This window comes from Salvelinus alpinus, chromosome 29, assembly GCF_045679555.1.
Source record: "Salvelinus alpinus chromosome 29, SLU_Salpinus.1, whole genome shotgun sequence".
In the NCBI taxonomy this organism is placed as follows: Eukaryota; Metazoa; Chordata; class Actinopteri; order Salmoniformes; family Salmonidae; genus Salvelinus; species Salvelinus alpinus.
In genome coordinates, this window is record NC_092114.1 from 6,041,488 (window position 1) to 6,059,495 (window position 18,008).

An 18,008-nucleotide genomic window follows, 5' to 3' on the forward strand; every position below is an offset into this window, starting at 1 on the left:
TATTATATAGTACCTGGTCTGATCGGATACAGGTGGGGGTATTACATAGTACCTGGTCTGATGCAGGTGGGGGAGTATTACATAGTACCTGGTCTGATCGGATACAGGTGGGGTATTACATAGTACCTGGTCTGATACAGGTGGGGGAGTATTACATAGTATCTGGTCTGATCGGATACAGGTGGGGGAGTATTACATAGTATTTGGTCTGATCGGATACAGGTCGGGGAGTATTACATAGGACCTGGTCTGATCGGATACAGGTGGGGGAGTATTACATAGTACCTGGTCTGATCGGATACAGGTGGGGGAGTATTACATAGTACCTGGTCTGATAGAGGGGGGGGGGAGTATTACATAGTACCTGGTCTAATCGGATACAGGTCGGGGAGTATTACATAGTATCTGGTCTGATCGGATAAAGGTGGGGGAGTATTACATTGTACCTGGTCTGATCGGATACAGGTGGGGGTGTATTACATAGTACCTGGGCTGATCGGATACAGGTGGGGGAGTATTACATAGTACCTAGTCTGATCGAATACAGGTCGGGGAGTATTGCATAGTACCTTGTCTGATCGGATACATGTGGGGGAGAATTACATAGTACCTGGTCTGACCGGATACAGGTGGGGGAGTACTATATAGTACCTGGTCTGATCGGATACAGGTGGGGGTATTACATAGTACCTGGTCTGATGCAGGTGGGGGAGTATTACATAGTACCTGGTCTGATCGGATACAGGTGGGGTATTACATAGTACCTGGTCTGATACAGGTGGGGGAGTATTACATAGTATCTGGTCTGATCGGGTACAGGTGGGGGAGTATTACATAGTGCCTGGTCTGATTGGATACAGGTGGGGGAGTATTGCATAGTACCTGGTCTGATCGGATACAGGTGGGGGAGAATTACATAGTACCTGGTCTGACCGGATACAGGTGGGGGAGTACTATATAGTACCTGGTCTGATCGGATACAGGTGGGGGTATTACATAGTACCTGGTCTGATGCAGGTGGGGGAGTATTACATAGTACCTGGTCTGATCGGATACAGGTGGGGTATTACATAGTACCTGGTCTGATACAGGTGGGGGAGTATTACATAGTATCTGGTCTGATCGGATACAGGTGGGGGAGTATTACATAGTACCTGGTCTGATAGAGGGGGGGATAATTACATAGTACCTGGTCTGAAAGGATACAGGATACAGGTGATCGGGGTATTACATAGTACCTGGTCTGATAAAGGTGGGGGAGTATTACATAGTATCTGGTCTGATCGGATACAGGTCGGGGAGTATTACATAGTACCTGGTCTGATCGGATACAGGTGGGGGAGTATTACATAGTACCTGGTCTGACCGGATACAGGTGGGGGAGTACTATATAGTACCTGGTCTGATCGGATACAGGTGGGGGTATGACATAGTACCTGGTCTGATGCAGGTGGGGGAGTATTACATAGTACCTGGTCTGATCAGATACAGGTGGGGTATTACATAGTACCTGGTCTGATACAGGTGGGGGAGTATTACATAGTATCTGGTCTGATCGGATACAGGTGGGGGAGTATTACATTGTACCTCGTCTGATCGGATACAGGTGGGGGTGTATTACATAGTACCTGGGCTGATCGGATACAGGTGGGGGAGTATTACATAGTACCTGGTTTGATAGAGGGGGGGGGGGAGTATTACATAGTACCTGGTCTGATAGAGGGGGGGGGGTATTACATAGTACCTGGTCTGAAAGGATACATGCGGGGGAGTATTACATAGTACCTGGTCTGATAGAGGGGGGGGGGGGTATTACATAGTACCTGGTCTGACCGGATACAGGTGGGGGAGTACTATATAGTACCTGGTCTGATCGGATACAGGTGGGGGTATGACATAGTACCTGGTCTGATACAGGCGGGGGAGTATTACATAGTACTTGGTCTGATCAGATACAGGTGGGGTATTACATAGTACCTGGTCTGATACAGGTCGGGGAGTATTACATAGTACCTGGTCTGATCGGATACAGGTGGGGGAGTATTACATAGTACCTGGTCTGACCGGATACAGGTGGGGGAGTACTATATAGTTCCTGGTCTGATCGGATACAGGTGGGGGTATTACATAGTACCTGGTCTGATGCAGGTGGGGGAGTATTACATAGTACCTGGTCTGATCGGATACAGGTGGGGTATTACATAGTACCTGGTCTGATACAGGTGGGGGAGTATTACATAGTATCTGGTCTGATCGGATACAGGTCGGGGAGTATTACATAGTACCTGGTCTAATCGGATACAGGTGGGGGAGTATTACATAGTACCTGGTCTGATCGGATACAGGTGAGGGAGTATTAAATAGTACCTGGTCTGATCAGATACAGGTGAGTGTATTACATAGTACCTGGTCTGATCGGATACAGGTGGGGGAGTATGACATAGTACCTGGTCTGATAGAGAGGAGGAATATTACATAGTACCTGGTCTGATACAGGTAGGGGAGTATTACATAGTAATTGGTCTGATCGGATACAGGTCGGGGAGAATTACATAGTATCTGGTCTGATCGGATACAGGTGGGGGAGTATTACATAGTACCTGGTCTGATCGGATACAGGTGGGGGGGTGTTACATAGTACCTGGTCTGATACAGGTGGGGGAGTATTACATAGTATCTGGTCTGATCGGATACAGGTGGGGGAGTATTACATAGTACCTGGTCTGATCGGATACAGGTCGGGGAGTATTACATAGGACCTGGTCTGATCGGATACAGGTGGGGGAGTATTACATAGTACCTGGTCTGATCGGATACAGGTGGGGGAGTATTACATAGTACCTGGTCTGATAGAGGGGGGGGGGAGTATTACATAGTACCTGGTCTAATCGGATACAGGTCGGGGAGTATTACATAGTATCTGGTCTGATCGGATAAAGGTGGGGGAGTATTACATTGTACCTGGTCTGATCGGATACAGGTGGGGGTGTATTACATAGTACCTGGGCTGATCGGATACAGGTGGGGGAGTATTACATAGTACCTAGTCTGATCGAATACAGGTCGGGGAGTATTACATAGTACCTGGTCTGATGCACGTGGGGGAGTATTACATAGTACCTGGTCTGATCGGGTACAGGTGGGGGAGTATTACATAGTGCCTGGTCTGATTGGATACAGGTGGGGGAGTATTGCATAGTACCTGGTCTGATCGGATACATGTGGGGGAGAATTACATAGTACCTGGTCTGATCGGATACATGTGGGGGTGTATTACATAGTACCTGGGCTGATCAGATACAGGTGGGGGAGTATTACATAGTACCTGGTCTGATCGGATACAGGTGGGGGAGTATTACATAGTACCTGGTCTGATACAGGTGGGGGAGTATTACATAGTACCTGGTCTGATCGGATACAGGTGGGGGAGTATTACATAGTACCTGGTCTGGTCGGATACATGTGGGGCAGTATTACATAGTACCTGGTCTGATCGGATACAGGTGGGGGTCTATTATAAAGTACCTGGTCTGATCAGATACAGGTGAGAGTATTACATAGTACCTGGTCTGATCGGATACAGGTGGGGGGGTGTTACATAGTACCTGGTCTGACATACAGGTGGGGGAGTATTACATAGTATCTGGTCTGATCGGATACAGGTGGGGGAGTATTACATAGTACCTGGTCTGATCGGATACAGGTGGGGGAGTATTACATAGTACCTGGTCTGATGGAGGGGGGGGGGGGGGAGTATTACATAGTACCTGGTCTGATCGGATACAGGTGGGGGAGTATTACATAGTACCTGGTCTGATCGGATACAGGTGGGGGAGTATTACATAGTACCTGGTCTGATCGGGTACAGGTGGGGGAGTATTACATAGTGCCTGGTCTGATTGGATACAGGTGGGGGAGTATTGCATAGTACCTGGTCTGATCGGATACATGTGGGGGAGAATTACATAGTACCTGGTCTGAAAGGATACAGGCGGGGGAGTATTACATAGTACTTGGTCTGATCGGATACAGGTGGGGTATTACATAGTACCTGGTCTGATACAGGTGGGGGAGTATTACATAGTATCTGGTCTGATCGGATACAGATCGGGGAGTATTACATAGTACCTGGTCTGATCGGATACAGGTGGGGGAGTATTACATAGTACCTGGTCTGATCGGATACAGGTGGGGGAGTATTATATAGTACCTGGTCTGATCGGATACAGGTGGGGGTATTACATAGTACCTGGTCTGATGCAGGTGGGGGAGTATTACATAGTACCTGGTCTGATCGGATACAGGTGGGGTATTACATAGTACCTGGTCTGATACAGGTGGGGGAGTATTACATAGTATCTGGTCTGATCGGATACAGGTGGGGGAGTATTACATAGTACCTGGTCTGATCGGATACAGGTCGGGGAGTATTACATAGGACCTGGTCTGATCGGATACAGGTGGGGGAGTATTACATAGTACCTGGTCTGATCGGATACAGGTGGGGGAGTATTACATAGTACCTGGTCTGATAGAGGGGGGGGGGAGTATTACATAGTACCTGGTCTAATCGGATACAGGTCGGGGAGTATTACATAGTATCTGGTCTGATCGGATAAAGGTGGGGGAGTATTACATTGTACCTGGTCTGATCGGATACAGGTGGGGGTGTATTACATAGTACCTGGGCTGATCGGATACAGGTGGGGGAGTATTACATAGTACCTAGTCTGATCGAATACAGGTCGGGGAGTATTGCATAGTACCTTGTCTGATCGGATACATGTGGGGGAGAATTACATAGTACCTGGTCTGACCGGATACAGGTGGGGGAGTACTATATAGTACCTGGTCTGATCGGATACAGGTGGGGGTATTACATAGTACCTGGTCTGATGCAGGTGGGGGAGTATTACATAGTACCTGGTCTGATCGGATACAGGTGGGGTATTACATAGTACCTGGTCTGATACAGGTGGGGGAGTATTACATAGTATCTGGTCTGATCGGGTACAGGTGGGGGAGTATTACATAGTGCCTGGTCTGATTGGATACAGGTGGGGGAGTATTGCATAGTACCTGGTCTGATCGGATACATGTGGGGGAGAATTACATAGTACCTGGTCTGACCGGATACAGGTGGGGGAGTACTATATAGTACCTGGTCTGATCGGATACAGGTGGGGGTATTACATAGTACCTGGTCTGATGCAGGTGGGGGAGTATTACATAGTACCTGGTCTGATCGGATACAGGTGGGGTATTACATAGTACCTGGTCTGATACAGGTGGGGGAGTATTACATAGTATCTGGTCTGATCGGATACAGGTGGGGGAGTATTACATAGTACCTGGTCTGATCGGATACAGGTCGGGGAGTATTACATAGGACCTGGTCTGATCGGATACAGGTGGGGGAGTATTACATAGTACCTGGTCTGATCGGATACAGGTGGGGGAGTATTACATAGTACCTGGTCTGATAGAGGGGGGGGGGGAGTATTACATAGTACCTGGTCTAATCGGATACAGGTCGGGGAGTATTACATAGTATCTGGTCTGATCGGATAAAGGTGGGGGAGTATTACATTGTACCTGGTCTGATCGGATACAGGTGGGGGTGTATTACATAGTACCTGGGCTGATCGGATACAGGTGGGGGAGTATTACATAGTACCTAGTCTGATCGAATACAGGTCGGGGAGTATTACATAGTACCTGGTCTGATGCAGGTGGGGGAGTATTACATAGTACCTGGTCTGATACAGGTGGGGAGTATTACATAGTAATTGGTCTGATCGGATACAGGTCGGGGAGAATTACATAGTATCTGGTCTGATCGGATACAGGTGGGGGAGTTTTACATAGTACCTGGTCTGATCGGATACAGGTGGGGGGGTGTTACATAGTACCTGGTCTGATACAGGTGGGGGAGTATTACATAGTATCTGGTCTGATCGGATACAGGTGGGGGAGTATTACATAGTACCTGGTCTGATCGGATACAGGTCGGGGAGTATTACATAGGACCTGGTCTGATCGGATACAGGCGGGGGAGTATTACATAGTACCTGGGCTGATCGGATACAGGTGGGGGAGTATTACATAGTACCTAGTCTGATCGAATACAGGTCGGGGAGTATTACATAGTACCTGGTCTGATGCACGTGGGGGAGTATTACATAGTACCTGGTCTGATCGGGTACAGGTGGGGGAGTATTACATAGTGCCTGGTCTGATTGGATACAGGTGGGGGAGTATTGCATAGTACCTGGTCTGATCGGATACATGTGGGGGAGAATTACATAGTACCTGGTCTGATCGGATACATGTGGGGGTGTATTACATAGTACCTGGGCTGATCAGATACAGGTGGGGGAGTATTACATAGTACCTGGTCTGATCGGAAACAGGTGGGGGAGTATTACATAGTACCTGGTCTGATACAGGTGGGGGAGTATTACATAGTACCTGGTCTGATCGGATACAGGTGGGGGAGTATTACATAGTACCTGGTCTGGTCGGATACATGTGGGGCAGTATTACATAGTACCTGGTCTGATCGGATACAGGTGGGGGAGTATTACATAGTACCTGGTCTGATCGGATACAGGTGGGGGGGTATTACATAGTACCTGGTCTGATACAGGTGGGGGATTATTACATAGTATCTGGTCTGATCGGATACAGGTGGGGGAGTATTACATAGTACCTGGTCTGATCGGATACAGGTGGGGGAGTATTACATAGTACCTGGTCTGATGGAGGGGGGGGGGGGGGGAGTATTACATAGTACCTGGTCTAATCGGATACAGGTCGGGGAGTATTACATAGTCTCTGTTCTGATCTGATAAAGGTGGGGGAGTATTACATTGTACCTGGTCTGATCGGATACAGGTGGGGGTGTATTACATAGTACCTGGGCTGATCGGATACAGGTGGGGGAGTATTACATAGTACCTAGTCTGATCGAATACAGGTCGGGGAGTATTACATAGTACCTGGTCTGATGCAGGTGGGGGAGTATTACATAGTACCTGGTCTGATCGGGTACAGGTGGGGGAGTATTACATAGTGCCTGGTCTGATTGGATACAGGTGGGGGAGTATTGCATAGTACCTGGTCTGATCGGATACATGTGGGGGAGAATTACATAGTACCTGGTCTGAAAGGATACAGGCGGGGGAGTATTACATAGTACTTGGTCTGATCGGATACAGGTGGGGTATTACATAGTACCTGGTCTGATACAGGTGGGGGAGTATTACATAGTATCTGGTCTGATCGGATACAGGTGGGGGAGTATTACATAGTACCTGGTCTGATCGGATACAGGTGGGGGAGAATTACATAGTACCTGGTCTGACCGGATACAGGTGGGGGAGTACTATATAGTACCTGGTCTGATCGGATACAGGTGGGGGTATTACATAGTACCTGGTCTGATGCAGGTGGGGGAGTATTACATAGTACCTGGTCTGATCGGATACAGGTGGGGTATTACATAGTACCTGGTCTGATACAGGTGGGGGAGTATTACATAGTATCTGGTCTGATCGGATACAGGTGGGGGAGTATTACATAGTACCTGGTCTGATCGGATACAGGTCGGGGAGTATTACATAGGACCTGGTCTGATCGGATACAGGTGGGGGAGTATTACATAGTACCTGGTCTGATCGGATACAGGTGGGGGAGTATTACATAGTACCTGGTCTGATAGAGGGGGGGGGAGTATTACATAGTACCTGGTCTAATCGGATACAGGTCGGGGAGTATTACATAGTATCTGGTCTGATCGGATAAAGGTGGGGGAGTATTACATTGTACCTGGTCTGATCGGATACAGGTGGGGGTGTATTACATAGTACCTGGGCTGATCGGATACAGGTGGGGGAGTATTACATAGTACCTAGTCTGATCGAATACAGGTCGGGGAGTATTGCATAGTACCTTGTCTGATCGGATACATGTGGGGGAGAATTACATAGTACCTGGTCTGACCGGATACAGGTGGGGGAGTACTATATAGTACCTGGTCTGATCGGATACAGGTGGGGGTATTACATAGTACCTGGTCTGATGCAGGTGGGGGAGTATTACATAGTACCTGGTCTGATCGGATACAGGTGGGGTATTACATAGTACCTGGTCTGATACAGGTGGGGGAGTATTACATAGTATCTGGTCTGATCGGGTACAGGTGGGGGAGTATTACATAGTGCCTGGTCTGATTGGATACAGGTGGGGGAGTATTGCATAGTACCTGGTCTGATCGGATACATGTGGGGGAGAATTACATAGTACCTGGTCTGACCGGATACAGGTGGGGGAGTACTATATAGTACCTGGTCTGATCGGATACAGGTGGGGGTATTAAATAGTACCTGGTCTGATGCAGGTGGGGGAGTATTACATAGTACCTGGTCTGATCGGATACAGGTGGGGTATTACATAGTACCTGGTCTGATACAGGTGGGGGAGTATTACATAGTATCTGGTCTGATCGGATACAGGTGGGGGAGTATTACATAGTACCTGGTCTGATCGGATACAGGTCGGGGAGTATTACATAGGACCTGGTCTGATCGGATACAGGTGGGGGAGTATTACATAGTACCTGGTCTGATCGGATACAGGTGGGGGAGTATTACATAGTACCTGGTCTGATAGAGGGGGGGGGGGAGTATTACATAGTACCTGGTCTAATCGGATACAGGTCGGGGAGTATTACATAGTATCTGGTCTGATCGGATAAAGGTGGGGGAGTATTACATTGTACCTGGTCTGATCGGATACAGGTGGGGGTGTATTACATAGTACCTGGGCTGATCGGATACAGGTGGGGGAGTATTACATAGTACCTAGTCTGATCGAATACAGGTCGGGGAGTATTACATAGTACCTGGTCTGATGCAGGTGGGGGAGTATTACATAGTACCTGGTCTGATACAGGTGGGGAGTATTACATAGTAATTGGTCTGATCGGATACAGGTCGGGGAGAATTACATAGTATCTGGTCTGATCGGATACAGGTGGGGGAGTTTTACATAGTACCTGGTCTGATCGGATACAGGTGGGGGGGTGTTACATAGTACCTGGTCTGATACAGGTGGGGGAGTATTACATAGTATCTGGTCTGATCGGATACAGGTGGGGGAGTATTACATAGTACCTGGTCTGATCGGATACAGGTCGGGGAGTATTACATAGGACCTGGTCTGATCGGATACAGGCGGGGGAGTATTACATAGTACCTGGGCTGATCGGATACAGGTGGGGGAGTATTACATAGTACCTAGTCTGATCGAATACAGGTCGGGGAGTATTACATAGTACCTGGTCTGATGCACGTGGGGGAGTATTACATAGTACCTGGTCTGATCGGGTACAGGTGGGGGAGTATTACATAGTGCCTGGTCTGATTGGATACAGGTGGGGGAGTATTGCATAGTACCTGGTCTGATCGGATACATGTGGGGGAGAATTACATAGTACCTGGTCTGATCGGATACATGTGGGGGTGTATTACATAGTACCTGGGCTGATCAGATACAGGTGGGGGAGTATTACATAGTACCTGGTCTGATCGGAAACAGGTGGGGGAGTATTACATAGTACCTGGTCTGATACAGGTGGGGGAGTATTACATAGTACCTGGTCTGATCGGATACAGGTGGGGGAGTATTACATAGTACCTGGTCTGGTCGGATACATGTGGGGCAGTATTACATAGTACCTGGTCTGATCGGATACAGGTGGGGGTCTATTATAAAGTACCTGGTCTGATCAGATACAGGTGAGAGTATTACATAGTACCTGGTCTGATCGGATACAGGTGGGGGGGTATTACATAGTACCTGGTCTGATACAGGTGGGGGATTATTACATAGTATCTGGTCTGATCGGATACAGGTGGGGGAGTATTACATAGTACCTGGTCTGATCGGATACAGGTGGGGGAGTATTACATAGTACCTGGTCTGATGGAGGGGGGGGGGGGGAGTATTACATAGTACCTGGTCTAATCGGATACAGGTCGGGGAGTATTACATAGTATCTGTTCTGATCTGATAAAGGTGGGGGAGTATTACATTGTACCTGGTCTGATCGGATACAGGTGGGGGTGTATTACATAGTACCTGGGCTGATCGGATACAGGTGGGGGAGTATTACATAGTACCTAGTCTGATCGAATACAGGTTGGGGAGTATTACATAGTACCTGGTCTGATGCAGGTGGGGGAGTATTACATAGTACCTGGTCTGATCGGGTACAGGTGGGGGAGTATTACATAGTGCCTGGTCTGATTGGATACAGGTGGGGGAGTATTGCATAGTACCTGGTCTGATCGGATACATGTGGGGGAGAATTACATAGTACCTGGTCTGAAAGGATACAGGCGGGGGAGTATTACATAGTACTTGGTCTGATCGGATACAGGTGGGGTATTACATAGTACCTGGTCTGATACAGGTGGGGGAGTATTACATAGTATCTGGTCTGATCGGATACAGATCGGGGAGTATTACATAGTACCTGGTCTGATCGGATACAGGTGGGGGAGTATTACATAGTACCTGGTCTGACCGGATACAGGTGGGGGAGTACTATATAGTACCTGGTCTGATCGGATACAGGTGGGGGTATTACATAGTACCTGGTCTGATGCAGGTGGGGGAGTATTACATAGTACCTGGTCTGATCGGATACAGGTGGGGTATTACATAGTACCTGGTCTGATACAGGTGGGGGAGTATTACATAGTATCTGGTCTGATCGGATACAGGTGGGGGAGTATTACATAGTACCTGGTCTGATCGGATACAGGTCGGGGAGTATTACATAGGACCTGGTCTGATCGGATACAGGTGGGGGAGTATTACATAGTACCTGGTCTGATCGGATACAGGTGGGGGAGTATTACATAGTACCTGGTCTGATAGAGGGGGGGGGGAGTATTACATAGTACCTGGTCTAATCGGATACAGGTCGGGGAGTATTACATAGTATCTGGTCTGATCGGATAAAGGTGGGGGAGTATTACATTGTACCTGGTCTGATCGGATACAGGTGGGGGTGTATTACATAGTACCTGGGCTGATCGGATACAGGTGGGGGAGTATTACATAGTACCTAGTCTGATCGAATACAGGTCGGGGAGTATTGCATAGTACCTTGTCTGATCGGATACATGTGGGGGAGAATTACATAGTACCTGGTCTGACCGGATACAGGTGGGGGAGTACTATATAGTACCTGGTCTGATCGGATACAGGTGGGGGTATTACATAGTACCTGGTCTGATGCAGGTGGGGGAGTATTACATAGTACCTGGTCTGATCGGATACAGGTGGGGTATTACATAGTACCTGGTCTGATACAGGTGGGGGAGTATTACATAGTATCTGGTCTGATCGGGTACAGGTGGGGGAGTATTACATAGTGCCTGGTCTGATTGGATACAGGTGGGGGAGTATTGCATAGTACCTGGTCTGATCGGATACATGTGGGGGAGAATTACATAGTACCTGGTCTGACCGGATACAGGTGGGGGAGTACTATATAGTACCTGGTCTGATCGGATACAGGTGGGGGTATTACATAGTACCTGGTCTGATGCAGGTGGGGGAGTATTACATAGTACCTGGTCTGATCGGATACAGGTGGGGTATTACATAGTACCTGGTCTGATACAGGTGGGGGAGTATTACATAGTATCTGGTCTGATCGGATACAGGTGGGGGAGTATTACATAGTACCTGGTCTGATCGGATACAGGTCGGGGAGTATTACATAGGACCTGGTCTGATCGGATACAGGTGGGGGAGTATTACATAGTACCTGGTCTGATCGGATACAGGTGGGGGAGTATTACATAGTACCTGGTCTGATAGAGGGGGGGGGGGGAGTATTACATAGTACCTGGTCTAATCGGATACAGGTCGGGGAGTATTACATAGTATCTGGTCTGATCGGATAAAGGTGGGGGAGTATTACATTGTACCTGGTCTGATCGGATACAGGTGGGGGTGTATTACATAGTACCTGGGCTGATCGGATACAGGTGGGGGAGTATTACATAGTACCTAGTCTGATCGAATACAGGTCGGGGAGTATTACATAGTACCTGGTCTGATGCAGGTGGGGGAGTATTACATAGTACCTGGTCTGATAGAGGTGGGGAGTATTACATAGTAATTGGTCTGATCGGATACAGGTCGGGGAGAATTACATAGTATCTGGTCTGATCGGATACAGGTGGGGGAGAATTACATAGTACCTGGTCTGATCGGATACAGGTGGGGGGGTGTTACATAGTACCTGGTCTGATACAGGTGGGGGAGTATTACATAGTATCTGGTCTGATCGGATACAGGTGGGGGAGTATTACATAGTACCTGGTCTGATCGGATACAGGTCGGGGAGTATTACATAGGACCTGGTCTGATCGGATACAGGCGGGGGAGTATTACATAGTACCTGGGCTGATCGGATACAGGTGGGGGAGTATTACATAGTACCTAGTCTGATCGAATACAGGTCGGGGAGTATTACATAGTACCTGGTCTGATGCAGGTGGGGGAGTATTACATAGTACCTGGTCTGATCGGGTACAGGTGGGGGAGTATTACATAGTGCCTGGTCTGATTGGATACAGGTGGGGGAGTATTGCATAGTACCTGGTCTGATCGGAAACATGTGGGGGAGAATTACATAGTACCTGGTCTGAAAGGATACAGGCGGGGGAGTATTACATAGTACCTGGTCTGATCGGATACAGGTGGGGGGGTATTACATAGTACCTGGTCTGATACAGGTGGGGGAGTATTACATAGTACCTGGTCTGATCGGATACAGGTCGGGGAGTATTACATAGTACCTGGTCTGATCGGATACAGGTGGGGGAGTATTACATAGTACCTGGTCTGACCGGATACAGGTGGGGGAGTACTATATAGTACCTGGTCTGATCGGATAAAGGTGGGGGTATTACATAGTACCTGGTCTGATGCAGGTGGGGGAGTATTACATAGTACCTGGTCTGATCGGATACAGGTGGGGGAGAATTACATAGTACCTGGTCTGACCGGATACAGGTGGGGGAGTACTATATAGTACCTGGTCTGATCGGATACAGGTGGGGGTATTACATAGTACCTGGTCTGATGCAGGTGGGGGAGTATTACATAGTACCTGGTCTGATCGGATACAGGTGGGGTATTACATAGTACCTGGTCTGATACAGGTGGGGGAGTATTACATAGTATCTGGTCTGATCGGATACAGGTGGGGGAGTATTACATAGTACCTGGTCTGATCGGATACAGGTCGGGGAGTATTACATAGGACCTGGTCTGATCGGATACAGGTGGGGGAGTATTACATAGTACCTGGTCTGATCGGATACAGGTGGGGGAGTATTACATAGTACCTGGTCTGATAGAGGGGGGGGGGGAGTATTACATAGTACCTGGTCTAATCGGATACAGGTCGGGGAGTATTACATAGTATCTGGTCTGATCGGATAAAGGTGGGGGAGTATTACATTGTACCTGGTCTGATCGGATACAGGTGGGGGTGTATTACATAGTACCTGGGCTGATCGGATACAGGTGGGGGAGTATTACATAGTACCTAGTCTGATCGAATACAGGTCGGGGAGTATTACATAGTACCTGGTCTGATGCAGGTGGGGGAGTATTACATAGTACCTGGTCTGATACAGGTGGGGAGTATTACATAGTAATTGGTCTGATCGGATACAGGTCGGGGAGAATTACATAGTATCTGGTCTGATCGGATACAGGTGGGGGAGTTTTACATAGTACCTGGTCTGATCGGATACAGGTGGGGGGGTGTTACATAGTACCTGGTCTGATACAGGTGGGGGAGTATTACATAGTACCTGGTCTGATCGGATACAGGTCGGGGAGTATTACATAGGACCTGGTCTGATCGTATACAGGCGGGGGAGTATTACATAGTACCTGGGCTGATCGGATACAGGTGGGGGAGTATTACATAGTACCTAGTCTGATCGAATACAGGTCGGGGAGTATTACATAGTACCTGGTCTGATGCAGGTGGGGGAGTATTACATAGTACCTGGTCTGATCGGGTACAGGTGGGGGAGTATTACATAGTGCCTGGTCTGATTGGATACAGGTGGGGGAGTATTGCATAGTACCTGGTCTGATCGGAAACATGTGGGGGAGAATTACATAGTACCTGGTCTGAAAGGATACAGGCGGGGGAGTATTACATAGTACTTGGTCTGATCGGATACAGGTGGGGTATTACATAGTACCTGGTCTGATACAGGTGGGGGAGTATTACATAGTATCTGGTCTGATCGGATACAGGTCGGGGAGTATTACATAGTACCTGGTCTGATCGGATACAGGTGGGGGAGTATTACATAGTACCTGGTCTGACCGGATACAGGTGGGGGAGTACTATATAGTACCTGGTCTGATCGGATAAAGGTGGGGGTATTACATAGTACCTGGTCTGATGCAGGTGGGGGAGTATTACATAGTACCTGGTCTGATCGGATACAGGTGGGGGAGAATTACATAGTACCTGGTCTGACCGGATACAGGTGGGGGAGTACTATATAGTACCTGGTCTGATCGGATACAGGTGGGGGTATTACATAGTACCTGGTCTGATGCAGGTGGGGGAGTATTACATAGTACCTGGTCTGATCGGATACAGGTGGGGTATTACATAGTACCTGGTCTGATACAGGTGGGGGAGTATTACATAGTATCTGGTCTGATCGGATACAGGTGGGGGAGTATTACATAGTACCTGGTCTGATCGGATACAGGTCGGGGAGTATTACATAGGACCTGGTCTGATCGGATACAGGTGGGGGAGTATTACATAGTACCTGGTCTGATCGGATACAGGTGGGGGAGTATTACATAGTACCTGGTCTGATAGAGGGGGGGGGGGAGTATTACATAGTACCTGGTCTAATCGGATACAGGTGGGGGAGTATTACATAGTATCTGGTCTGATCGGATAAAGGTGGGGGAGTATTACATTGTACCTGGTCTGATCGGATACAGGTGGGGGTGTATTACATAGTACCTGGGCTGATCGGATACAGGTGGGGGAGTATTACATAGTACCTAGTCTGATCGAATACAGGTCGGGGAGTATTACATAGTACCTGGTCTGATGCAGGTGGGGGAGTATTACATAGTACCTGGTCTGATATACAGGTGGGGAGTATTACATAGTAATTGGTCTGATCGGATACAGGTCGGGGAGAATTACATAGTATCTGGTCTGATCGGATACAGGTGGGGGAGTTTTACATAGTACCTGGTCTGATCGGATACAGGTGGGGGGGGTGTTACATAGTACCTGGTCTGATACAGGTGGGGGAGTATTACATAGTATCTGGTCTGATCGGATACAGGTGGGGGAGTATTACATAGTACCTGGTCTGATCGGATACAGGTCGGGGAGTATTACATAGGACCTGGTCTGATCGGATACAGGTGGGGGAGTATTACATAGTACCTGGGCTGATCGGATACAGGTGGGGGAGTAATACATAGTACCTAGTCTGATCGAATACAGGTCGGGGAGTATTACATAGTACCTGGTCTGATGCAGGTGGGGGAGTATTACATAGTACCTGGTCTGATCGGGTACAGGTGGGGGAGTATTACATAGTGCCTGGTCTGATTGGATACAGGTGGGGGAGTATTGCATAGTACCTGGTCTGATCGGATACATGTGGGGGAGAATTACATAGTACCTGGTCTGAAAGGATACAGGCGGGGGAGTATTACATAGTACTTGGTCTGATCGGATACAGGTGGGGTATTACATAGTACCTGGTCTGATACAGGTGGGGGAGTATTACATAGTATCTGGTCTGATCGGATACAGGTCGGGGAGTATTACATAGTACCTGGTCTGATCGGATACAGGTGGGGGAGTATTACATAGTACCTGGTCTGACCGGATACAGGTGGGGGAGTACTATATAGTACCTGGTCTGATCGGATAAAGGTGGGGGTATTACATAGTACCTGGTCTGATGCAGGTGGGGGAGTATTACATAGTACCTGGTCTGATCGGATACAGGTGGGGTATTACATAGTACCTGGTCTGATACAGGTGGGGGAGTATTACATAGTATCTGGTCTGATCGGATACATGTCGGGGAGTATTACATAGTACCTGGTCTGATCGGATACAGGTGGGGGAGTATTACATAGTACCTGGTCTGATCGGATACAGGTGAGGGAGTATTAAATAGTACCTGGTCTGATCAGATACAGGTGAGAGTATTACATAGTACCTGGTCTGATCGGATACAGGTGGGGGAGTATAACATAGTACCTGGTCTGATAGAGAGGAGGAATATTACATAGTACCTGATCTGATACAGGTGGGGAGTATTACATAGTAATTGGTCTGATCGGATACAGGTGGGGGAGTATTACATAGTACCTGGTCTGATCGGATACAGGTCGGGGAGAATTACATAGTACCTGGTCTGATCGGATACAGGTGGGGGAGTATTACATAGTACCTGGTCTGATCGGATACAGGTCGGGGAGTATTACATAGGACCTGGTCTGATCGGATACAGGTGGGGGAGTATTACATAGTACCTGGTCTGATCGGATACAGGTGGGGGAGTATTACATAGTACCTGGTCTGATAGAGAGGGGGGGGGGATATTACATAGTACCTGGTCTGATCGGATACAGGTGGGGGAGTATTACATAGTACCTAGTCTGATCGAATACAGGTCGGGGAGTATTACATAGTACCTGGTCTGATGCAGGTGGGGGAGTATTACATAGTACCTGGTCTGATCGGGTACAGGTGGGGGAGTATTACATAGTGCCTGGTCTGATTGGATACAGGTGGGGGAGTATTACATAGTACCTGGTCTGATCGGATACAGGTGGGGGTGTATTACATAGTACCTGGGCTGATCGGATACAGGTGGGGGAGTATTACATAGTACCTAGTCTGATCGAATACAGGTCGGGGAGTATTACATAGTACCTGGTCTGATGCAGGTGGGGGAGTATTACATAGTACCTGGTCTGATCGGGTACAGGTGGGGGAGTATTACATAGTGCCTGGTCTGATTGGATACAGGTGGGGGAGTATTGCATAGTACCTGGTCTGATAGGATACATTTGGGGGAGAATTACATAGTACCTGGTCTGATCGGATACATGTGGGGGTGTATTACATAGTACCTGGGCTGATCAGATACAGGTGGGGGAGTATTACATAGTACCTGGTCTGATCGGAAACAGGTGGGGGAGTATTACATAGTACCTGGTCTGATACAGTTGGGGGAGTATTACATAGTACCTGGTCTGATCGGATACAGGTGGGGGAGTATTACATAGTGCCTGGTCTGATCGGATACATTTGGTGGAGTATTGCATAGTACCTGGTCTGGTCGGATACATGTGGGGCAGTATTACATAGTACCTGGTCTGATCGGATACAAGTGGGGGTCTATTATAAAGTACCTGGTCTGATCAGATACAGGTGAGAGTATTACATAGTACCTGGTCTGATCGGATACAGGTGGGGGGGTATTACATAGTACCTGGTCTGATACAGGTGGGGGAGTATTACATAGTATCTGGTCTGATCGGATACAGGTGGGGGAGTATGACATAGTACCTGGTCTGATAGAGAGGAGGAATATTACATAGTACCTGGTCTGATACAGGTGGGGAGTATTACATAGTAATTGGTCTGATCGGATACAGGTCGGGGAGAATTACATAGTATCTGGTCTGATCGGATACAGGTGGGGGAGTATTACATAGTACCTGGTCTGATCGGATACAGGTCGGGGAGTATTACATAGGACCTGGTCTGATCGGATACAGGTGGGGGAGTATTACATAGTACCTGGTCTGATCGGATACAGGTGGGGGAGTATTACATAGTACCTGGTCTGATAGAGGGGGGGGGGAGTATTACATAGTACCTGGTC